The sequence below is a fragment of the Miscanthus floridulus genome, chromosome 8 (assembly GCF_019320115.1).
Source record: "Miscanthus floridulus cultivar M001 chromosome 8, ASM1932011v1, whole genome shotgun sequence".
Classification (NCBI taxonomy): Eukaryota; Viridiplantae; Streptophyta; class Magnoliopsida; order Poales; family Poaceae; genus Miscanthus; species Miscanthus floridulus.
In genome coordinates this window covers 91,817,954-91,842,726 of record NC_089587.1, presented here as the reverse complement: position 1 = coordinate 91,842,726, position 24,773 = coordinate 91,817,954, and the positions used below count along the sequence as shown (strand labels likewise).

Sequence of the window (24,773 nt, the reverse complement as noted above, 5' to 3'; positions counted from 1 at the left end):
TCCACAAAACTGGGAGCATATCTTGACAAGTTGTTGAATGCGTGCATATATTCTGTGAGTGACTTTGTTCCCTGAGTGAGCCTCATAAATTCTGATGCTTTCATGCGCGTCAGGCCCGGGGGAATATGGTGTCCTCTAAAAGCCAACTTGAATTGATCCTAGGTCACTCTCGCATTAGCAGGCAGAGACGACAGAAAGTGCGTCCACCAGATTCCTGCTGGTCCTTGCAATTGATGAGAAGCATATTCTGCTTTCAGGTGTTCTGTGACTCTTAGCAGACGAAATTTCTGCTCGATGGTATTCAGCCACTCATCGGCCTGCAGTGGTTCCTCAGCCACCTTGAAGATGGGCGGCTTTGTATCCAGAAACTCCTTGAATGAACTGTGCTGATTTGGCTCAGCCCCTGGTTGCTGTGGGTGGCCACGAGCAGTGTTCTGCGCGATAAGGCGCAAAGCTTCTTCCATTGTTCTCTGGCTCCCTAGGAACTGGGCAAAGAATTCCTGAGCAGACGACGGGGGTGGGGGTGGCAAGTCATCGTGGTTGCCATCCTGGCTGCTACTAGCTCCTGCACGGGTGCGCGTCATCTGCGAAGTTGCAACAATAAGTGATTATTGGTTGATGCCAAGAGATTGCAGATGAATTAGATACTCATGCCAAACTGAAATTACTGGAGAAAATTCTCAAAATCACAATAAAAACAGAGGCATAATAATTCTTTCTCGCAACATGACATCACCAATTTGACCACTTATCGTGCTCATAACGCATGAAATTTTAAAGCGTGATTACCAACAAAGAATGGAAATTGCATTGACGTTCATCCAAACATGCGATTAACATTACATGATAGTCTGGTTACTAATGCCAACTTCAACTACATGTCCATTACATAAATAGAGGTGATACATTAGTCCTTCCACTAAATGCGAAGCGATCTAATCCTCATCATGGTCACTATCGAGGTCAGACGCAGAATCATTTCCTTCCTCAGGTTCTACTTCTTCTTCAGGTGCCACTTCTTCTTCTTCCTCGTACCCCTCTAGATCCATTTCTGCGGCTCCAGGTGGTACATAAGGGTGGAGCTGATTGTGCAGTAGATGAACCTCTTCATGCAGATTATCGTTGTATTCTTCCGCATTTGCCAGCTGCTGTTCCAGCTCAAACTGTCGAGCTCTCAGGACATCTTCCCTGGACCAGGCTGCATTCCGTTGGTGAGTTAACCGAGTCATCTCTTCGGTGAGCCTCTCAATCTCGATGTCGTGCTCCCTCTGAAGCTGACGTCGGTCTTCGCGGGCATGACCAAGAGCACTAGACACACGTCTAAGGCTACCTTCAACTCCATCCAACACTCTCATCATTGCGAACATGGCGCTCATTGTAGGGTTATCACTGTTCTGCCCTTCTGCTGCACCAATTTCCAAAGATCTTCCTCTTGCCTGCTGCCATGAGTCAGTAGAGGGATTACCTCTTGGAAAGACTCCAACCAAAGCGGCTGCCAGCTCCTGAGGAAAACGATCCATGATATCCCTCAAGATTCCAAAGGCTGCCCTGCCAGCTGCTTCTTCAGCAGTCCTGCCAGTCGACTCATAACACCAGCCTGTCCACTCTGAATCGTCACCTCGGGGACGAACAATGGCCTCCACAGTAACTAAGAGACCTTCTCCCAATCGCTCATTCGCCCAGAAGTAGCGGGGTTCCATTCCATCAGGATAACCTACATAGCTGAGCACTCTCCATAAGAGTGTAGGCATCCCAAACTCTCCAAGGAACGTGTGACGTTGACGGGTACGTGGAGCAAGCTGACGGCTAGGAGCTCTTCCTCTGGTGGACTTGCGAGCAGTCTGCTTGGTGCATGCCATCTGTACCATTAACATGTACCCTTGGTGAGATAATGCCATAATGGATAAGAGTTACATAACCGAGTAAGATTCTTTATAAGGGGAGGAACAATGTAGTTATGTGAATGGTAATTTAACATGATGCATGCTCGTTCCGTACGTCCTCACAACTTAGGAAAAATTTGCTTCTAACGGTAGACACGGTGTCATACATACGTTCTCTCATAAATAGCGTAACTAGTCGAGCTACACGTTTCGTTGTTAGTGTACCTGCATAAAATTTCATTTCAGCCCTAAACCCATAATGAAATATGCAGAATGGAATTGTAAATACTTTCATATATGCATACCCATACATATACTTCCATATCAATCTACCCGATAAGAATTTAAACCCACAATTAAATACGTACCATATACACATGCAAGCATGCATACACAGCCGTACCAAAACTAACTCTTCCTGACCGCACGCTCACATATTGCAGTCATACACTCATCTTACCTTGGCGTAGAGGCATTTGATCCATACATTACCACTCAAGTGAATGGCATCCATACTATAGCACGCCGTATGGACGACGAAGTAAAAACCCCCATGTTAGGACTTAAATAGCCACCTAATAGTCCTTAATTTGGGCATAAGGAAAGTGATCATTGGCACACTTTAGATTTCAACTACCTATTATATAACTAATAGTTGCTAGAGAAGGGTTTTTGGAAAACAAAAACTTTTGTTTTTAAATACACTTGTAACAATTAACGTTGAATCTTGCTCTGATGCCAGCTGTCGCAGAACCGACCAATTTATAAGAATACAAGTATAATGGCAATCCGCAAGCGGTTGCACTATCATACTTGAACCCATATAAACCCGGTAGTCCGTCGAATACCACGACGGGTCTCGATAAACGATTTACAACAACCAAGATCGTACAGGATTCAACATACATGCCACATATTACATAAAGTTCACAGATACTTTTCATCATCAGAGTGCGAATAGAAAGTTATTACAAACCGAGTTTGTTAATTAAAGCGGAAGCAAATAAGTTCGAAGATAAGTTTCCAACGTAGTTTGATACAGTGCCATGCCAGATCACGATCCACAAAAGCAAAGATAGGAATTACTAAGGAAGCCTGCCCAAGGCTTACTCCTCATCCACAGCGGGATAGAAGCAACTCTTGCAATAACCATGATACACAGTGCCATCTGCAACAATGGGAAAATAAACCCTGAGTACGAGAAGGTACTCAGCTAGACTTACCCGTCATGAACCAGAAATAAAATGACTCCAAGGATCATGCAAGGCTGTATAAGTGGACGTAACTGGACAACATTTTGCGAAAAAGGCAATTACCCGTTGTACAATTATGATTCCTTTATCAAGTTAATTATAACTAACCATTTCTAGATTAGCAACTATCCTATGCCAAACATGTGGTATATCATTTAGAAGTATCCAATAGTAACCATAGCAGGTATTGTAATTCCATATTCATCTGAACCATCATGTTTCATAACACAGTTACTACGATGTTGGAGCTAGCCAAGTTTCTCACTATCCGGGAGAGACGGCGATTCGAATCGATTTCTACCAGCTGGGAATTTATTCCTAACACAAACCCAGATCTACCAGCCACGATAGTCTTAGGTTACCTTTGGTACAACTCAGGTACACATTTCGCGGGTACGTACCGCGCCGCACAATCTGGAACACCAGATGTCAGGATGCTCAGGCCAAGCCTGCCCTTGGGCTCAGTCTGATCGTTCCCCGGAAGGAGCGCACAACAGAACGGTTCCCGGCCTGAGTTGAATTACTCGGCTTCGCGGTCGGAACGAATTATCCGGCCAGCTAAGTGAGAGGCATGCGTTCAATCTTGTTAGAAGTTCCAACAACGGTACGGTCCTTGATCGACACAGACGGGGATAGATCCACACCCAAGACCTCCATGCCTTGTTGCTTTTCTATCGACATCCCGCCCGGTCTCCATTTACATTAACCATGGTTCTTTTCCACGATAGCCATTATAACCAAACGTGCTCCGGTATCCACCTATATCTCGCAGGTGACAGGAAATCACCCGACTTCTACCGGTCTAAGCATGGCTAAGCATATATTCGATCCTGGACCTATACCGGTTAAAGGTGTAATATCTGGACAAGGAATGTACATGCATCAAGTGGTTTCATTCAACTCTTATAACCTAATGCATCAATCATAAATACGTAAGTAAACATTTGTAAATTACTGGGAGACTTATAATGCTCCGGGGCTTGCCTCGCAGAAAGGAAGTAGGACGGTGGTCAGGGCACTCCGGAAGCTCTTCAGGGTTCTGCTCCACGCCTTCGGGAGCTGCGGCTTGCGGATCCTCCTGCGGGTTCCCTTCCTCTGCTTCTTCGAATTCCAGCAACGTGATTTCTTCCTCCGATCCTAGATGCATGAGTATGGTATAAGTATTACGAATGCATATATGTTTACAAGTGCATCACGTTGTTTGAGTAGGTGCATATCTCTTCTCGCTTACTACTTAACTACTTCTACAAAGCATCGACTATGCCATAAACAGTATCTACTTGTTTCACTCATAACTGGAGTTCTACAATTCCAAATCTAGTGATCCTGGACTTTCTGGAAAGCTTATCAAATTTTCTACAACTTTGTTATTAACCATTTTTACAGTCCACATCAGTTTCAACATGTAACTCCTCATACTCTAGAATCAGTCCGGAAATGATTTCACATGCAATATAAAGTAAGATTACTTCTACTTTATGTAATCATTCACAATTTGACAACTTAGAACCTACCAACAGTTTCAGCATACCAAATATAGTTAAGATAATATGATGGCAAAGTCCAAACTATTTATTAAATTGCCTTTATTATTTTATTTAGATACCTAGGTTAAATAATAAATACATATCAGATGTGCTTAATAAATTCTCAAAAATTTACAGAGCCTTACTAATGCTATCAAAGGGCTACTATAAAAATTTCATGTCATTTTACTAAGTAGAACATCCTATGCAAAAATGATAAGGAAGCAAGGCTTGAAATAGCATAAATGGAAAATCCTATTGAAAAGTGTCAAGCAATAGATTTCTTATTTTTCCTAACATCCATATGGTACTAGTATCACCTCCAACAAATTTCATGAATTTTGGACTCATAATTAATTTATAAAAATTCATGCAAGGATTAACTATTTATAAAAGAAAAATCTATAACTATAGATCTACACATGCACGGGTCCTCAAATTTTTATCCAAGCTCATGTATAACAAGAATAGCCTACCACAAAAATTTCATAATTTTTGGAGCACAGGAACTCTAGATATAAAATAAACAAATTTGAATGCATTCAAAAGCACATTTGAAATCCCAATTTAAATCTCCAGAAATTTCTACTGTTGAAACCAAGAACATATTTTTCCTAAATACTACACTTCCTAAGCAACACAATCATATTTATTTCACCATTTTAGGAGCTACCAAACTAAAGATACAAAAATAACAAAACAAATCAAAAACTGGATTCAAAATGAGTTGGCCTACACTACTGCTGTCGCTGACAGGTGGGACCCGCTGGTCAGGGGACCCCACACGTCATCGACACAGAGCAGAGCAGCGGCGCTGCTTCGTCACGGCGCGGCGAGAACTCGACGACGGTGAGTTCGCCGGCGGTGACATCATCACCATACGACCTACATGACCTAGCGCGTTGATTGGTATACTTGGCCGGGCCTATGGTCGACTCTAGAGCTGCCGGCGGCGACCATGGCGGAACGGCGGAGCTGAACCACGGCAAAACGCCGGTGACGACCTCGGTGGCTCGATCCAAGGCTCGGACGAGCACTAGGGTACTACGGCGGACCTAGCGCGCTAGCTAACGGAGCGGGAGGAGGACTGTGGCGGCGTGGCCACGACGACGGGGCTCACGGTGGAACTCCGGCGAGCTTAAACGCGCGGCGATGGCTTACCAAGCTGGGTCAGCGAGCACAGGAGGGAGCAGTGGTTCGCTGGGGAGGCGGAGGAGCTAGGGTGGTGGTGCTGGAGTGGCTAGGCGCGGGCTGCGCGCGGCTATGGCGACGGCGGGGCTCTGAGAGCTCGGCGGCTGCTGCTGCGAGGAAGAAAAGGCACCGGGAGCGAAATGGGAGCGCGGGGTGGCTCGGGCGGGCGCTGGAGACGTTAAGGCCGCTCTCGGGCGCGGCGTGGCCTGCGCGGTCAGGGCAACGGCGACGCGCGGCCGTCGCCGTGGACACGCGGCGCGCGGTGTCTGAAGCCGGTCGGCCATGACGCCGCGATTCAGTTTCGTCAGAACGTGATGGCCGAGCCTGACGACGAGATTTGCCGCTGATTTTCCCGCTAATCCGTCGCTCCAAAGCATAAGACGTCTAAACAAAATTTATAGCCCTATGTACCAGCTTCAATTTCTGTTCAATGATCGAGCTCTAATTTGCAATAGATACGGAGTAATGTCGTGCCCAACCTTGGCTGTCAGTCGGTCAGTCGATCAACTACTTAGGAAAATTTGTTAAGTGTTGAAAACTGGATTTTGCTGGTTTTTGTGGGACCCATTCCAGCATGTTAGAAGCTAAATCAGTCCATATCATAAAAATAAAAGTTGTTCCTTATGTCAAACACTACAACTTTGCTTTAGTGAACTCCTCCATGCAAGGTCCCTAACACCTAGTTCAACTTTAGTCAAACATGTCACTTTGAAATCAAGATACACATTCAAACTATGGCTAAATGACCAAACTAGCCTTAGCACTAAATACCAAAGTTGTTCCTAATGATATCCTAAGCATGTTAAAACAATTTGCAAGGTCATTTAAGCATTTCATGTAGTAGTCACTCATATAGCTTTTGAAAGTAATCACATGAAATATCACTCAAGTGCTTGGTCATGAAATGCGGACTTCGTGAACAAGGTTCCTTTTGTTAACCTAAGTGTAGCTAAGGTGTTATAGTGACCAACATTACACACTAGCATTTAGTTGCACATGATCATATGCATATGTTACAAGAAACATGAAATAACAAGCAATGTTCCATATGTTTCGATCAGATGTTTCAATTGGTAAATGATGATTTATGAATGCTTGATGCTCATGCTCATGTTATGCAAGTCAAGTTATGCAAGGCTAACACCCGAGGTGTTACAGTTGAGATGGGTTTGCAGGGATTCGGCGCTTTCGGGAAAATGGAATGCCTATTTTCTACTGCGTCGGATGCAAATTCTTGGTGGTTAGCTCATTGGAGCAAGGATGAAGAAGTTAGAAGTGAGAACGAGTTAGTCGCGAAGATGCTGGCGTCGGTCAACTGATCGGACGCTGGATCTGAATGCACCGGACGCTGGCAGGCTGCGTCCGGTCAGGCTGACGTACGGTGACGCAGAAGCTGGAGTGTGACCGGACGCTGGCTGCGTCCGATCAAGTGTGACCGGACGCGTCCGGTCGAGGTCGGTACCTTACTGGAAACGACCGGACGCTGAGGGTCCAGCGTCCGGTCAGTTGAAGCTGCTGCGTCCGGTCAGGTCAAGTGACCGTTGGAATCGGGACACGTGGTCATCTGCGGGCGACCGGACGCTGAGGTCCAGCATCCGGTCAACACGACCGGAGCGTCCGGTCGGCCCGACCGTTGCCCAGTGAAGGGGTAACGGCTAGTTTAGCCCTTGGGGCTATAAATAGAAGTGGCCCTCGGCCATGGCTGGAGCTGAGCACCTCAAGGGACTTAGTGTCTATGCTTGTGAGTGCTTGGGAGCCCTCCATCACACATATACTTGATAGTGATCATTCGATTATGTGAGTGAGCGATTCTAGTGCGATTGCATCGTGAGGTTGCATCGAGTGGCACTAGGTGATCGAGTTGCGAGCCAGTGGTGCTTGTTACTCTTGGAGGTTGCCACCTCCTAGACGGCTTGGTGGTGGTCTCCGTTGAAGCCCGCAAGAAGCTTGTGCGGTGCTCCGGAGAAGAGCTTTATGAGGGGCATTGTGCTCGCCCTGCGGGAGCCGCGAAGAGCAACTCTAGTAAAGCGAGACGCGAAGGGCGACAAGTGGTCCGGCCGGGTCAAGTGCTAGAGCTTGTGGTAAGCACTCCACGTGGGAGAGTGTGACTTGCGAGTCACCACTAGCAAGAGGACCGGCGGCAACCTTGAAGCTTGTCTCAACGGGGACTAGCGTGTTGGCAAACACGTGAACCTCGGGAGAAAAATCATCGTATCAACTTTGTTCTTCCCGTTGGTTTGCAACCCCCTTACACAAGCTTGCAATTACTTTCACTTACATTGTGCTTGTGTAGTTGCTCTTGTAATTCGTTAGCTTGTGTAGCTCACTAGTTACCTTCTAGCTTGTGTAGCATAGAAGTAGCTCCCTTGCGTGGCTAATTTGGTTTTAGTAACCTTGTTAGTCACATTGCTTAGTTTGTGTAGCTAAGTATTTGCGCTCTCTAATTAGGCATTGGTTGCCTTGTTATTGAGCATTGCTAGTGAGCATCGTTAGCTTTGTGCTTTTGCTTACTGGCATGTGTAGGAGCTCTCTTGTTACTTAACATACTAGTGGCATAGGTTTGTGTAACCTTGCTCTTAGAATTGTTTAGGAGAGCTCTAACTAGCCCGGCACCTTTGTTGCATAATTGTTATCTTTGTAAGGTGCTAGTGAACATATATAGTGGGGTATAGTCTTGGCTAGACCGATAGTTTTAATTCCGCACTTATTTCGGTTAGCCAACGTGATTAAGTTTTAAAAAGGACTATTCACCCCCCCTCTAGTCGTCATCTTGACCCTTCAGATACTCGCTTAACTCTGAAATAAAAGGTACCTTAACACAATGTAACTCTCTCCTGACTATAGAGATCTTGTGCTTACCATATTTTGAGTATGGTGGTAGGTACGCATATGATTGGTGGTTTGAGAGATTTAGTTGACCTAGAATACTTTGTAATTTAGGGGGGGGGGGAATTAAGCATTTCAATGCCTTATACTCTCTTCGTCCCAAAACAAGTGATGTTTTAGGATTGTCTTTAGTCTAACTATTTCAAGTTTAACTAAATTTGGTAAAAGTTAAAATTATTTGACTTAGTATGAACCTAAAACATCACTTGTTTTGGGACGGATGGGGGGTATTTTAGGACAAAGGGAACATTATACTAGTAGTGTAATAAAATGAAAACAGGTTGCTGTTGAGAAAAAAAGAAAGAGAGAAAACAGCCCACCAGCAGGGTAAACTCCGAGTCGGAGGAGCATAGACGTGTTCGATTTGGATGAGTTCCGGAGATACGGCCCAGCCCACCACTATATTATAAATATAAAATCAGGTTTCAGAGACCGAAGAAAATAAAATAAAAGAAAGGTGGGGAGGGCCGACGGCGACGGGCGACAGGGGTATGGCGAAGAGACTGGATTCGCTGCCGCAGTCGGTCGTCGAGGAGGAGGAGGTGGACATGGAGGTGGACATGGAGGCAGAGGAGATGTGCAACCTCGCTTCTCAGCGCACCCAGAAGGCGCTGGAGTGGATCGTCACCGAGCGCTTGGCTGGCCGCGTCACCACCGGAACCACGGCGTGCTGCTGGGCGGCGGTCCTGGCAACTGCCGGGCCGCAGAAGCGCCAGGCCGGGCCGCCGCCGTCCCTGAGAGTCCTCCGTTTCGACAAGGTAAAAGAGAAGGTTGTAGAGGAGATGGCGCAGCCGCCAGTCAAGTGCGTGGGGAGGGAAGAGGAAGAGACGGATGCCACCGCCGCCGCCCAGATCGGAGAGGAGGAAGACGGACGAGAATCGAAGCAACAATCAAGTTGAAACAACCCTGCCAAAATTAAGTCACACAAATCAAATGTACAGTAAGGATGTGAGTCATCTTAATTCAGAATATTGGTCGTGAAGTGAACCAACAAGTTCTTGATTGCACAATCTCTGATTCATCATTGTGCTGCAACAGACGGTCTAATGGACAAATTAGCATGTTGGAACCCAAAGAAGAGAACATACATACAAAAGCTAAAGTTAACTCAAAGTACGAAATTGGGGGAAAAATTGGAGAAAGAGCTATCAGAGGCTGGATGAGGCCAACAATTAAATCAACTAAACTTACCGAGAACTACTCATGCCTGAACCATGGGTGCATACATAAATTTCAAGCTCAACAAATATTTTACAGAAAATTAATTTAGCTTAAATACTAAAGGTTCTGCTAAAATCTCAAATACTCCTTCCATTCCAAATTATTTAGGTTCAGCTATGTAAAAAAAGCTAAAACAACTTACTATTTAAAACGGAGGGACTATCAAGATGCTGAATTTAGCCATCGGCTCTATTTAAAATGGAGGCGGAGGAGATGTGCAACCTCGCTTCTCAGCGCACCCAGAAGGCGCTGGAGTGGATCGTCACCGAGCGCTTGGCTGGCCGCGTCACCACCGGAACCACGGCGTGCTGCTGGGCGGCGGTCCTGGCAACTGCCGGGCCGCAGAAGCGCCAGGCCGGGCCGCCGTCCCTCATAGTCCTCCGTTCCGACAAGGTAAAAGAGGAGAAGGCTGCAGAGGAGATGGCGCAGCGGCCAATCAAGTGCGTGGGGAGAGAAAAGGAAGCGCCGGATGCCACCGCCGCCGCCCAGATCGGAGAGGAGGAAAAAGACGGACGAGAAGCCGACTCCGCCTCCTCCACAGATGGCTGCAGCATTCGCGTCGTCTCAGTCCCAACTTGGGATGCCTGATCATTGCTCCAGGGCAATGCCTAATCATCACTGTTTCTTTCCTTGCATTTATTTACTATGAATCATCAGAAATTCGCATCGCGCATTGCGCCTCTGTATGCATAATAACTCTGTAATTTTGCATGAAACATTGTAACTGCTTATATGCATCTTACATGGTCACATCTCTGAAGCAAACTTTGATCAGTTATCAGAATACTATCACATACGTACTACAGCTAGTATATTAGTATTGCGCAGGCGCATGTAACCGTAACATCTTTCGGCGTCGACATACTGTCTGTAAACTCTTCTCCGTTATCTTTCTCCGTTATCTTTCAGTGACAACATATCCTAGTCAACTCTCCGTTGGTTTGGGAATGGGGCTGCTGGGCGTGGAAGCATCAATTTCCTCTGCCTTGTCCATACCAGCAACAATCAGGTTGATGCAACTCTGCCAAAATTAAGACACAAATCAAAAGTACAGTAAGGATGTGGGTAGACACAACTCCAGCTTGAACTGAAGCAAACATAGAGACAGAGTTGACTTCAACTAAAGAAATCAAACAAAAAGTGCACTATTCTTCAAAATTACCATGGCCCTTTCTGTAAACTGGCATGCTATATATATGCATGGAGTAGCTAATATGAGCTTGATTATGATGCAATAATAGGAAAGTTCCGAGACAAACATGCATGCATTTATAATTAACAGCACTTATCAAATTATATGCATTTTTGGAGCTATGGAGCCGTGGGTAAGGAAATATATAACTATATAATAGCAGGAAGTCTAACGTTTTTTCAAATTCAACAGCTGCTTCTGAATCAAATAAAAAAGCTACTACTTTGTAATCAGACCAAGTTCTTGCTTGCACGATTTGATTCGTCATTGAGCCGCAACAGATGGTCCAATGGACAAATAAGCATGTAAAATCACAAAGAAGAGATCATACAAAAGATAAAGTTAAATCAACCTACAGAAATGGGAAACAAAACCTTGGAGAAAGAGCTAGCAGAGGCTGGATGAGGCCAACAGTTAAACTTGCCAAGAACTATTCATGCCTGAACCATGGGTGCATAGATAAATTTTAAGCCTTCCAAATTATCGGGAACCAATACTAGGGTACCCGAAAAGGATGAGCTAATGATAATCAACATTGATTCATCCAAGCAGTCAAGAGCGCGACTACAGCTCCAAGCGACCCCCTTGGGTGCGGGCTCCACCTCATCTGACTCCAAGGCCACGATCTCCGCCTCGCCCGACCCTTGGGTTTGGTCTCCGTCTCGCCCGACGGGGACCCATACCGCCGCCAACCACTCCAGGTCCAAGCGTATGGGCCTGGGTCAAAACTCTAACACCAAGGAAGAGACCGGCACGCCCCGATATAACCGTGGTCATGACGGGCCATACTTGAGGGTTCACATCAAGAATAGCGTCGGGCGTGCCGGTGTTGTTCTGCCTAACCATCGTACGAAAGCTAACAGGCGCGTTAGTTCACCACGACGTCCGCCGGGACGGAATGGACCGCCATGACCGATAGGTGACGCCTATGCATGGCGTCAGTGATGAACAGGGCCGCGACACGGAGCCGTCCCTGTTGACATCTACAGGATCAGCGGGACCCACATGAAGAAGAAGGACCCGGCGATCCTGAAGGTCTTCTTCTCTCTCTCGTTCTTCTCTTTTCCTCCGCTGTAACCCGCGCTTTCCCTTTGCCTATAAAAGGGGAAGCAGGGCGTCCCATGAGGGGGATCAGATCGACCCATCGACCCGATCGATCCAGAGGAAACCGAATCACGAGGTAAAAACACAAGAGCACGACATGAACACACGGCTGAGCAGTGATCGAGCTCTCAGCACCCGTTCACTCTTTCCACCAGAGACTTGGGATCATTTCCCTCTCTTGCCCGTTTATAACCCATACTATAAACTTTCAATGCTAGTAACACGAGCAGCAGCGACGAATTGGACGTAGAGACTTTCTGCCCGAACAAGTATAAACCTCGTGTCCTCTAAGCACACCATCCGAGCCAGACGTGCAATACTAGAAATTTACTCTTCGGTGGTAACTCGAAACACCAACAGTTGCCGTACTAGGTAGGGGCCTTTTGCGCGTCTCGACGTCCACATCAGGCCTCGGATGGCTAGTCACGGCGTTAGCTGGGTCCCGGGTGCGCACGTGCGCTTCGGGAACCTAGACTTCATCGTCACAACGGAGGGAGAGTTAGTGCAGGCTCCCATCGCCATCCAACCTCTCCACTACGCCGGCCTCGACGCGATCGCTGAGGCGCTTGAGAAGCTACAACTGCATGCACCGGAGGCCCGCACCCTCGGGAGCGGCCAGCTCCTCGGCTTCGAATATGGGAGGCTAGAGTGCCAGGTCGACGCCTTCCTGGGACCCCGACCGTCCTAGGAGGACCTGGGCCGCCTCACGTTCTCGTTTACCAACGTCATGACGCAGCTTGCCGGAGGAGAGCCGGTCTCCCCGGAATAACTCATTCGGAGCGCCCCGACAGCGCTTCCGTCCGGTCTCCGCAACGCCGCAGAGGCCGTTGGCCACCTTACGGCGCAACACACGCCTCCATCCCCCGCGAATGACGAGTTCGTGGGGATGACCGAATATGTCACGGAATCTTTCCACGACCTCCTCGTGGGAGAATCGGAGTCGCCCTCCAGCTCTAACCCCGGTAGGGGGAGCCATCACCCCTATCGTGAATGTTTCATGACAGGTACCCCCGAGGAACACGTCGAAAGCATCCACGAGGGAGAGGCTACCCCAACGAACGACCTCGATGACGAGGTCGAGGGGGATGCAGGGGCCCCACCTCGTCTGCAGGTGGAGCAGCTGAAGGCCCGGCACCAAGAGCTTGAGGAAGCACGACTCAAACTTGAGTAGGAACGCATGTAGCTCGAGCGAGAGATCGAGCACCACGGAGACAGCGGGCGAGCGCGTGCCGTGGCCCATGACGTGAACCGGAGGATCATCGAGGACGATGAAGCCCTCCCACACTTCACCCGGGCTAGCCAGAACATCGCTGCTTCAATGGCCTTGCTCCAGGGGCTTTCGGGGCCCACGACGCCTGAGGATCATCAGGCCCATCATGAGATTCGCACGCTACTCGATCGTGCGGCGGTGCAGCAGGCCGAGAGCTCACTGTCCCAACGACGCGAGCTCGACCCCAGCCAGCGCGCGCCCTCAGAGTGACCCGACAAGGACGTATCAGTCCACCAGGCGTGGCAAGGCGGCAAGCCGCGCGCCGCGGTCCTGGTGCATGAGCGTCTCGGCCGCCCGTGACACACGCGACACCCTCGACGCCTGCAGGCGCACCCACAGTGATGCGAGGGTGGGGGCTAGCCACAGCTACCACCCTCATCGTGGCGGATGCTACGATAGCGGCAAGGACCGAAGCCCAAGCCCCGACTTGCCAGGACCTCAGGCCTTCGGCCGACACATCCTCAACGCTGTCTTCCCACCGTGGTACCGACCGCCGACCAACATCCCGAAATAATCTAGGGAAACGAACCCCGAACTGTGGCTCGAGGATTATCGACTTGCTTGCCAAGCTGGTGGAGCGGATAATGACGATTTCATTATCCGCAACCTTCCATTGTTCCTGGCCGATTCGGCGCGAACGTGGTTGGAACACCTTCCACCCAACCGAATCCAAAGTTGAGCCGACCTAAAAGAGATCTTCGTGGGAAACTTTCAGGGCATATACGCACGTCCTGGGAACCCATGGGACCTCAAAAACTGCCGACAGAGGTCTGAGAAAACTCTTCGTGGGTACATCCGGCGCTTCTCCCGGCAGTGCAACGAGCTGCGCAACATTGTCGACGCCAACGTCATAGGAGACTTCTTGTCTAGGAACACCTATGAGTCCCTATTTCACAAGCTAGGACGTAAGGGCCCACGAACCACCAAGGAGCTCCTCGACATCGCCACTAGGCACGCCTCGGGCGAAGAGGCGGTCGGGGCGATTTTCAACCGCCTCAAAGGCAAGGCAAAGCAAGATGAGGACGCCGACGAAGGCGCCTCCAACCGTCCCAACAAGAAGAAGAACAAGCAGCGACGCGAGGGCTCGCTCGTGGCCACCGCCGACCGCAAGGAGGTTCGGAAGCCCACCGAGGGTACCCCGAACCATTTTGAGAAGCTGCTCGAAGGGCCATGCCCAAACAATGCTTTCCCCGTCGAGCACCTATACAAGGACTGCATCCTTTTGAATCGGTTCTTGTCCAGAGGCTCCAACAAAGGGGAGTGAAAGGATCAAGATGCTCAAGAGGGGGGGTGAATTGGGCTAATTCTAAACTTCTTTGCAATAATTAAGTCATATGGTTAGCCCAATTAACCCCTTGTACCTAGAAAGTGTTTTTATTGATCTACCGCACAAAAGTTTAGCAACCTATGTTCCAATCTTACTCTAGCATGGCAATTTTATGAATGTAAATGACAAGAATTGAATTGCTCAAAGTAAATGCTCAAAGTAAATAGAGAAGGAGGAACGCGACGATGTTTTGCCGAGGTATCAGAGAGTCGTCACTCCCCACTAGTCCTCGTTGGAGCACCCACGCAAGGGTGTAGCTCCCCTTGATCCACGCAAGGATCAAGTGCTCTCTACGGGTTGATTTTTTGGCACTCCATCGTGGTGAATCACCCACAACCACTCACAACTTGAGTTGGATCATCCATAAGCTCCGCTGGATGATTACCAAACTCCCAATCACCACCAAGCCGTCTAGATGATGGCGATCACTAAGAGTAACAAGTACGAACTCTCACTTAACCACGATAAGCCTAATGAGAAGGGTGGATGCACACTTTGCTACTCTTGATCTCACTAATGAGGGCTCTCTTTGAGATTCTCAAATCTGAATCACCTCACTAGAACCTTGCTCTTCTTGACACTCTCAAAGGTGTTTCTCAGCTATTGGAATGAGTAAAAGTGCCCCCACACACAAATGAAGTATTTATAACTATGGCTGAAAAACGAACCGTTATGTGCTTCTACGGGGTGACCGGACGCTCCGGTCATGTTGTCCGGAAGCTACGGTCAGTGCTCCCCGAACTCCAGTGTTTAAAATGTGACCGGACGCGTCCAGACGTGATTTTCCCTCTCTGGAACCTTACTGGAGTCGACCGGATGCTGGGACTCAGCGTCCAGTCACTTCACCTCTCAGCGTCTGGTCGCACCAGATGATTTCACCTTGATCAAATAAACTGACCGGACTCTGCGCCAGTATCCAGTCACCCCGGAGCCAACATCCGGTCAGTATTTGACCCTCCATTCACTTCCAACTTTCGATCATATGTGAATGAAGTTTGCTCCAATGGATCTAAGGGCTTCTTAGGAGCTATCTAGTGCTAGATTTAGCAAGTGTGCACCACACCTAACTCACTAGACTCACATAGGTCAACCTACCCGTTCATACTCCCTTAATAGTACGGCCAAAGGAAAAAAACAAAGTCCTAAACTACTCTAAGTGTCTCTTCCACTCCAATCGACACTTAGAACTAGTACATCCTTAACCTTGTCATTCATCCTTTGAAAACCGAAATGATTTTCATCGTAGGGACATGACCATAATGATAGCCCAATCGATCTCCATTACCATGACCTAACTTAATTACCTCTACAAAACACACGTTAGTCATAGTAATCACGTATTGTCATTAATTACCGAAACCCAACTAGGGGTCTAGATGCTTTCAATCTCTCCCTTTTTGGTGATTGATGACAATACCACCTTGAGTATATGAAAGAATTAAGGTTTTTAACATGCTTGGTTCATATAAGTTTTTGACAATAAGAACAAAGGAGTTAGACAAGCTTATATGACCCAAGCCAACATGATGTACTCAAAAGATATGAAATAAGCATGAGTACAAGTAATAAAACTCATTTGCATCGGACTAAAACGCGGAAGCAAAGCAAATGAGCATAACACAAGTGATATGACACATAAAAGATTCAAAGTAGAGAGCACACATGTCACATATCACGATCACGTAGATATCACTACCACATAAATATAGTTTGATGCATAAAAGTAAACACACGAATGCATAATAATGTATCACACATAAAAACCAAATATAATAGACTACTAAGCACCCCCTAGATAAGTAGTCGCTCCCCCTGAGTCTAACATACTTGATCACTCTCCCCCTTTGCCGTCAAACACCAAAACATAAGAGTCGGTCGGCAAGGCTCAGCGGACGAGTCGGGCGCTGAGATACGAGGAGTGAGCTGGAACTGTGTGCCATCATCATCTGACCCTGAGCTCTAAGCTGTCTGACCCTCTGTAGCTGGAAGCAATGCTGATGCGGTCTGGGTCGGATTATGGACTGGAGCGGCCGTAGACTGTGTAGGTGTCACTGAAGCAGGCGGCTCTAATGATGCAACAGAAGAAGGGAGCGTCTCTGTAGTCCCAGTAATATGTGCAACTATAGAAGGACCTAGGACATATAAATATGGCGGAGTAGGCTGCCCTATCAACTCACTAAAAGTCGCTCCAAGGCTCCTAGAGACTAAAGTATCTGGCACTAGCAACGAAGAAGTCTGAGCCGGTGTGAAGCCCATCTGAAAAGGTGTGAACTACGGGGCTAGCACTGGTGAGGCAAACCACTGAGACACCTGCTCTGTAGGTGAAGCAAACTGACTTTGAAGCCCACTAGGCTGTAATGCTGGAGTCGTGGTGGCAAGCTGACCAAGCTAGGGTGAAGGCTGTGGCGGTAGAGCCCCAATAGCTGTCACAACATGCTGCATAAACCCAAGTAGCTGCTGCTGCATGAGATGCTACTGCTGATGCATGGCCTGCTACTGCTGTTGTATAGCCTGCTGCTGCTGCTGGATCGCCTGCTCCTGTCGCTGAAACTCATCTTGCCTAGTCTGGAACTATGCGAAAGTAGCGGCGGTCTCCTATGCCTAGCGAGTCTAATCCTACCTCATCCGCTCAAGGATGGCAAGTAGAGCAGGGTCTATCTGCGGTGCAGGTGGAGTTAAACTGGAACTACCAGCCTCATGGTCATGTCGACGTGGAGGCATCTGAGGAATAGGCTGGTAGTCATCATCTAAGCTGTCACTGGGGTCGCTCGCAACAATCCCCTCCTACTGAGTATCAAGCTGCTCCTCCTCTATAGCTGCTATGCTCCTAATGGTCTTATCCTGCTGAACTACAGTCTCTGGCACCTCTGGATGTCTGCTCGGCTGGCTAGGTGTCCTCACTGCACTATGACGGATCATCTAAGTCATGTTGTATGCAGGGAACTCTATAGTAGCACTATTATACTCTGCCAGCATCTCTGGTGGCCTCACAGTAACTGCCCTATGGATCAAGAATGTAACCCAGTGAGCATATGGCAGCTGCCTGTGACCCTTGAACCCCTTTGCAATAGTATCCTCCATCTCTTATAGAAAGAGATCCCAAATGTCAAACGTTGTCTGCTGCATCAGAGAGTTCAGTAACCATAACTGTATGCGAGTCAAGCCTCGCGAAACCCCATCCTCAGAAGCAGTGTCCTCCTCATAATATCATCCAACACTCTAGCTGTAGGAGTGAGATCACTAGGTGTCCTGCTCGATCCCTCACCGAATGGCTCTGTAAAATAATGGCGGACTAGATCTATAGGGGGCACAAGACCGCCGTGAGGGCGTCTAGGAGGTGTTGTCTGTCCATAGCAAACCTTATGTAGCCGGATGGGCTGCTCCTGAAGTCTGAGTATCTCTCTAACCCTAGTGCTTGTCCGCCTATAATCTCTGCCTCTGAATGTAAAGTGTATAAATATGTGCTACGGGTTAATCTAAAGTGTAGCATAGAACTGACGGACCCAAGATGGAACATATAAGCCTGTCTGTCCAAGTAAATCTGTCAGTCCTGGCAGGTAAGCTAGGTAAGGGCGAATATGCTCTCCAGCTACTGCTATAATGGTCTCAATATTGCACACCCTTTGAGATCTGAATACTGCCTCACTATTAAGATATGCATTATAAAAATCTTCCTGCAGAGAGTGTAGAAACCCTCTAAAGCACGCTCATCCCGCCTCGGCGGGAACCACTGCTCAAAGTCCATAAATTTGAGCTGTTGAACCTGCTTGGCCGTGGCGGCCCTCAAATCCAAGTGAGTCACTAGAGGCGGACCCTGTGGTCTAGGTGGTGGGCGAGAACCCCTTCGCTGTGTCTCTGACCTCGGTGTGACTGGAGCACGGGTATGACTAGAGCGGCAAAGTTGTGGCTGAGGTGCCTACTCTGTCTTCTTGGCCTGCTCTCCCTCCTAAGTCTGCTCTGCTAGCTGTGGCTACTGCTGAGGCTCCCCCTGAGACTGACTCTCATCAATAGTGACACGTCGTCCTCCAACCATGAGAGTCCTAGCTGGACCACCATGACGGCGCTCAACCTACTCAAGTGCAGCTCTCGTAGATGGAGAAAGCTGATCTACAATAACAACACCACTCTGAGCACCTCCTCTCTCTACGTGCTCTGCGGCCTCTACAACTGTGGCTGCTCTCGCTATATCTACATTAGGATACATGCGCTTCCTCGTTGCTAGCTTCTTTGTCGCCTTGCCTTTCGCATCTGTAGGCTAGCGAGACGGGGGCCACCTCTGACATTCTTGACACGAGCCATCTGATGGATCTGAAAAGAATAACTACCGCTGACAAAGATCAACAACCAACTGTCACTTTCGAGGCTTAGCCTCGATCCATACTCGCGAGCTTGGCCCCGAGTTAACTAACAACTACCAATGGGACCACAATGGCACTGACTCGCTGCACGATAGAATAGATAGGATATATGAATAATTACGATATATCTAGAGATACGAAACCCTAAGAAGCAAGCAATTAGATGCGAAATTGAAAATGAGGGTTTGCTACCTTACGAACCGGCGAAACAACAAGAAGAGGAACGAATCGAGGAACCACTGGATTGGCAATGCAAGGCTAGGGTTAGGGTTGTGGCGAGATTCGATGGCCGAGCAATACAATGAGGGCACGAGCGTGGGCGGCGGCGCTAGAGTTAGGGCACGGGAGCAGAAAACACGGCATCAGCGCTGGTGCACGGAGGCGGTGCTGGTGAAGCGGCACTGCTGCTGAGGGAGCTCAGCGGCATGCGGAGCAGCGTGGGCTAGCGGTGCTTGCAGGTGGCGTGGGCAGTGGGAGCAAGGCAGCGCAGCTGCGGCGGCGTGGAGCAGACAGCGGCGCGTAGGCTCAAGATGGCGTGGTGCGACGTGGTGGCGCACGGGCGGCGGCGCAGGAGCACAGCGACGCAGGCAGGTTGCGTAGCACGACGGTGTGGGAAGCGGTGTAGCGGACGGCGGCGCTAGCGTGGATCTAGGGCGCAGGCACATGGCAGCTTAGGAGGCGGAGGCTAGGGCTCAATGTGGGCGGATACGGCGGCTAGGGCAGTTATAAGGAGTCCCCCGATGGAAGAGATAAGGAAACAGAGAAGAATCCGGATGCCGCATGATTTCTAATGACCAGACGCTCCGGTGGCAGCGACCGGACGCTGCCACCCAGCGTCCGGTCCATTCTAGAGAGGTCAGAAACCCCTAGAATCATGACTGGACACGTCCGATTACCACTGATCGAATGCAGCGAGAGTTTGGTCGATCCTAACTTCGTCTTCTTCGCTCAATCGGATGCTGGATCGCCATCTGACCGGATGCTGGGAAAGCACTGTTTCAGCGTCCGGTCACTCCTTGGCAGCAATTCACCTCCTGTGAACTGATCGGACGCTGGAAATCAGAGTCCGATGCAGCGCTCGGTCACCCTTTTTCCAGCAAATCTTCAAAATCCTTCGTGCTGTCTGTTCCCAATCAAGTCCCAACTTCAATAAGATCCAAATAAACACCAATTAGGACTGATGTGAGTGACCTCTCTCAAACTCTCAAATTTTTCAAAATATTTTGCCTTAGGCTATAATTCTTTTTAATAAAATAGGCAATAAGAGGGCAATTTAAGATAAACGACAAAGCAACATTCATGCATATGCAATGCAATACTTGAAAGTAAATCTAGTTGCTTGTCAAGTTTAATCTAAGGTTAAGCTTCTTCACACGTTTTTCGGCGGTTATCTTAACCATGTTAGACAAGCCCTATATGCATTACCATAGAAAGTAAACATGTTGTATATTATAATGCAATGCAAGGGACAACACAAGCTCATTTTTTAGTGAAGTTACTAAAATCAAGAATAATGAGCTCAATCCGTAATCGACAAAAAGTCGCCTCATCTAGCGGTTTAGTAAAGATATCCGCCAATTGATCCTCGATCCTTACACCTTCTAATGAAATATCATTTTTTGCAACATGATCTCTAAGAAAGTGATGGCAGATATCTATGTGCTTGGTGCGAGAGTGTTGAACCGGATTATTTGCAAATTTTACCGCACTTTCATTGTCGCACAAAAGAGGTACTTTTTCTAGAACTACACCATAGTCTAGTAAAGTTTGTTTCATATAAAGAATTTGTGCACAACAAGTACCCACGGCAATGTATTCCGCTTCGGCGGTTGACAAAGCCACACTATTTTATTTCTTGGAGGACCAAGACACAAGTGATCTACCAAGCAAATGGCACCCTCCAGATGTGCTTTTTCTATCCACTTTGCAACCAGCATAATCCGAATCAGAATAGCCAACTAATTCAAATATAGCTCATTTGGGATACCAAAGGACAATACTTGGTGTGTGTCTAAGATACCTAAGGATTCTTTTAATGGCAATCAAATGAGTTTCCTTAGGATTAGCTTGAAATCTAGCACACATACACACACTAAACATGATGTCGGACCTAGATGCGGTTAAATATAAAAAGCTACCAATCATAGAGCGGTAGAGAGTTTGATCAACCGTGTTACCTCTCTCATCTAGGTCGAGATGTCCATTAGTTGGTATTGGTGTCTTGATTGGCTTACATTCATCCATCTTGAATCTCTTGAGAAGATCATTTGTATATTTCTCTTGAGAGATGAAAATCCCTTCTCTCATTTGCTTGACTTGAAAACCAATAAAGAATGTAAGCTCTTCAATCATTGACATCTCAAACTCCTTCGACATCAATTCACCAAACTATTTGCAAGAATCTTCATTTGATGATCCAAAGAAGATATCATCAACATACACTTGACAAATGAAGATATACCCATCAAGCTTCTTGGTGAATAGTGTGATGTCAACCTTCTTAATGGTGAAGCCCTTCTCAATGAGGAAGTCCCAAAGACGCTCATACCAAGCTCTTGGGGCTTGCTTAAACCCATATAGCGTCTTGGACAACCTATAAACATGATTAGGATATCTAGGGTCTTCAAACCTGAAAGGTTGATCAACATAGACTAGTTCATTAATAAAGCTATTTAAAAATGTACTTTTTACATCTATTTGATATAGTTTCATGTCATGATGTGATGCATATGTAAGGAGGATACAAATGGCTTCTAGTCTTGCAACCGGTGCAAAGGTCTCTACAAAATAAAACCTTCAACTTGAGAGAAACCCTTTGCAACTAGTCTTGCCTTGTTCCTTACAATAACGCCTTGATCATCTTGTTTGTTGCGAAACACCCACTTTATTCCAATGACTCTTGCACCTTTTGGTCGCCCTTCAAGAGTCTAAACTTCATTGCGGGTGAAGTTGTTCAACTCTTCATGCATGACATTTATCCAATCTGAATCTTGAAGAGCTTCTTCTACCTTAGTAGGCTCAAAACAAGAGACAAAAGAGTGATGTGCAATAAATGAAGCAAATTTTTGTGAGCGAGTCATTACACCCTTTGATGGACTCCCTATGATGAGATCTTGTGGATGATCTTGTAGTAGAGGTGTGTTCCTTCTATTGACCACTTGAGGAGAAGGTTGTGGAGCATCAACATCTTGTGCTTGTACCACCATTTGATTATGGGAGACATGAGTGTCTTTATTTTCTACTCTCTCATCTTTATCACCATCTTGTGGCACATTTGATGAAGAAGATGGATCAATTACTTGTACATCATCTTCATCATCTTTAGGCTTGATGTCTTCAACCGAAATGTTCTTCATTGCCTCCCTCAATGGTTCATCACCTACATCATCAAGATTCTCATGTGCTCCTTGGGAGCCGTTAGATTAATCAAATTCCATATCATATCTTTCTTCAACCAATCCGGTGGCATGATTAAATATTCTATATGATTTGGACTTTGATGAGTAACCAACAAGAAAACCAATATCACAATATTTTTGAAACTTCCCTAGGTGTTACCACTTCTTGTAGATGTAGCATTTGCAACCAAACATCCTAAAGAAGGAGACGTCTGGCTTCTTCTCATTGAGCAACTCATAAGATGTCTTGCCAAGAAACTTTTAAAGGAATAGGCGGTTGAATACATAGCATGCGGTGTTGATAGCTTCCGCCCATAGAGCTTCGGGAGTGTTGTACTCATCAAGCATTGTTCTTGCTAGTGTGATCAATGTCCGGTTCTTTCTCTCAACTACAACATTTTGTTGAAGAGTATAAGTTGCGAAGACCTCATGCTTGATCCCAACTTTATAACAATAGGCTTCTATGTTTGTGTTGTTAAATTCTTTACCGTTGTCGCTTCTAATCTTTTTGAGCTTCACTTCAAACTCATTTTGTGCTCTCTTGGCAAACTTCTTGAAGCATGATGCAACTTTGGATTTGTCATAAAAGAAGAATACCCATGTGTATCTTGAATAGTCATCAACAATCACAAGACAATAAAGATTTTCTCCTAAACTCTTGTACGTTGTTGGTCCAAATAAGTCCATGTGAAGGAGTTCTAGCACTCTTGTGATTAACATAAAAGCTTTTGTTGGATGAGTATTTGCAACTTGCTTGCCGGCTTGACATGCACAACAAAGCTTTTCCTTCTCAAACTTCACATCCTTCAATCCTCTCACCAAATCATTCTTCATTAGCTTCTTGAGTGAGCTCATCCCAACATGAGCAAGTCTTCTATGACATAGCCACTCAAGTGTTGTTTTGGTGAATAGGCAAGTCTTCAAGTGAGCATCTTCGGAAGTGAAATCCAGTAAATATAGGTTGTTCTATCTAAATCCTTTGAATATCTTTTGATCATCATCCTTCTTAGATACAACAACTTCCTTCTCGGTAAACAAGCATTGGAAGCCAAGATCACATAATTGTCCAACGGATAGCAAGTTAAAGCTCAATGAAGAAACATAGAGCACATTTGAGATAGAATGATTATTTGATGTTGCCACTTTGCCCAATCCTTTAACCATGCCATTTGAATTATCTCCAAATGTGATTCTTTCTTATCCATCCACTTCTTCATCTAGTGAGGTGAACATACGAGGATCACCGGTCATATGTTGTGTGCAACCACTATCAATTATCCAATGACTTCCACCGGTCTTGTAGTTTATCTATACACAAGAGATCAAGCTTTAGGAACCCAAACTTGTTAAAGGCCCTTCACCTTCTCAACAAGTGACTTTGCTACCCAAATTTTCTTAGGCCTATTCTTGTTGGGAGGTCCTAAGAACGTAACTTTTATCTTTCCACTAGAATCCTTTCTAAGCATGTAGTGAGCATTGAAAGTAAAAGGTCTAGCATGCTTGGGCAAGGGTTGTGGTGGAGTTTGGCACTCATGGGCAAAGTGACCTTCTTGTCCACACTCAAAACACTTCTTTGGCTTTTGTTGTTGTTGTTGTTGAGATTGAGCCTTCTTCTCTTTATTTGCCATGTACCCAATGTCACTTTTATCCATCTTCATGACGGTGTTCATTAGTACCTCACTTTGAAGATGCTTGTCTCTTGTGAACTTGATCAATCCAATCTTTAGATGTTCTTTCTTCAACTTGAGCTTTTTGTTCTCTTCCTTGAGTGCATCATTATTTTTTTCTCTTCCTTGAGCTTCTTGTTCTCTTCTTTGTGCTTCTCATTCTCAAGAATCAAATCACCATCATGATCAAGAGTTTCTAGTACTGTAGTGTTGGTGGTTTTGAGCTCTTTAAGATCTTTCTTGAGCTTTTTATTGTCATTCTTGAGCTTGACAAACTCATCATAATTATCGGTCTCAACCACTTGCTTGCCCTTGCTACTAGAACTTTGCTTAATGCTCTCAATGATCAAATCATCATATGATGTAGCTATATCAATCTTAACAACATCGTTAGTAGCATCATATGGCTCATTAGATAGAAATTCTTGAGCAATGATAAGATTATCATGATTAATTTTAAGATTAGTATATTCATCTTTTAGCATATTATGGCTAGT

General features: G+C 46.6%; 1 protein-coding gene across 7 annotated transcripts in view; it reads right to left on the bottom strand.

Annotated features, from left to right (window-relative positions):
- Positions 1 to 10,156: 10,156 nt before the first annotated feature.
- Positions 10,157 to 24,773, bottom strand: part of LOC136476968 (uncharacterized) — a 41,807-nt gene continuing 27,190 nt past the window's right edge. For 6 of the 7 annotated variants that reach the window (XM_066474954.1, XM_066474950.1, XM_066474949.1 and 3 more), the window contains exon 7: positions 10,157 to 10,981. The gene's annotated coding sequence lies outside the window, so the exon portion shown is untranslated. Of the gene's footprint in view, positions 10,982 to 21,388; positions 21,841 to 24,773 lie in introns of all 7 variants that reach the window. The other variant, XM_066474947.1, reaches the window with a different exon arrangement.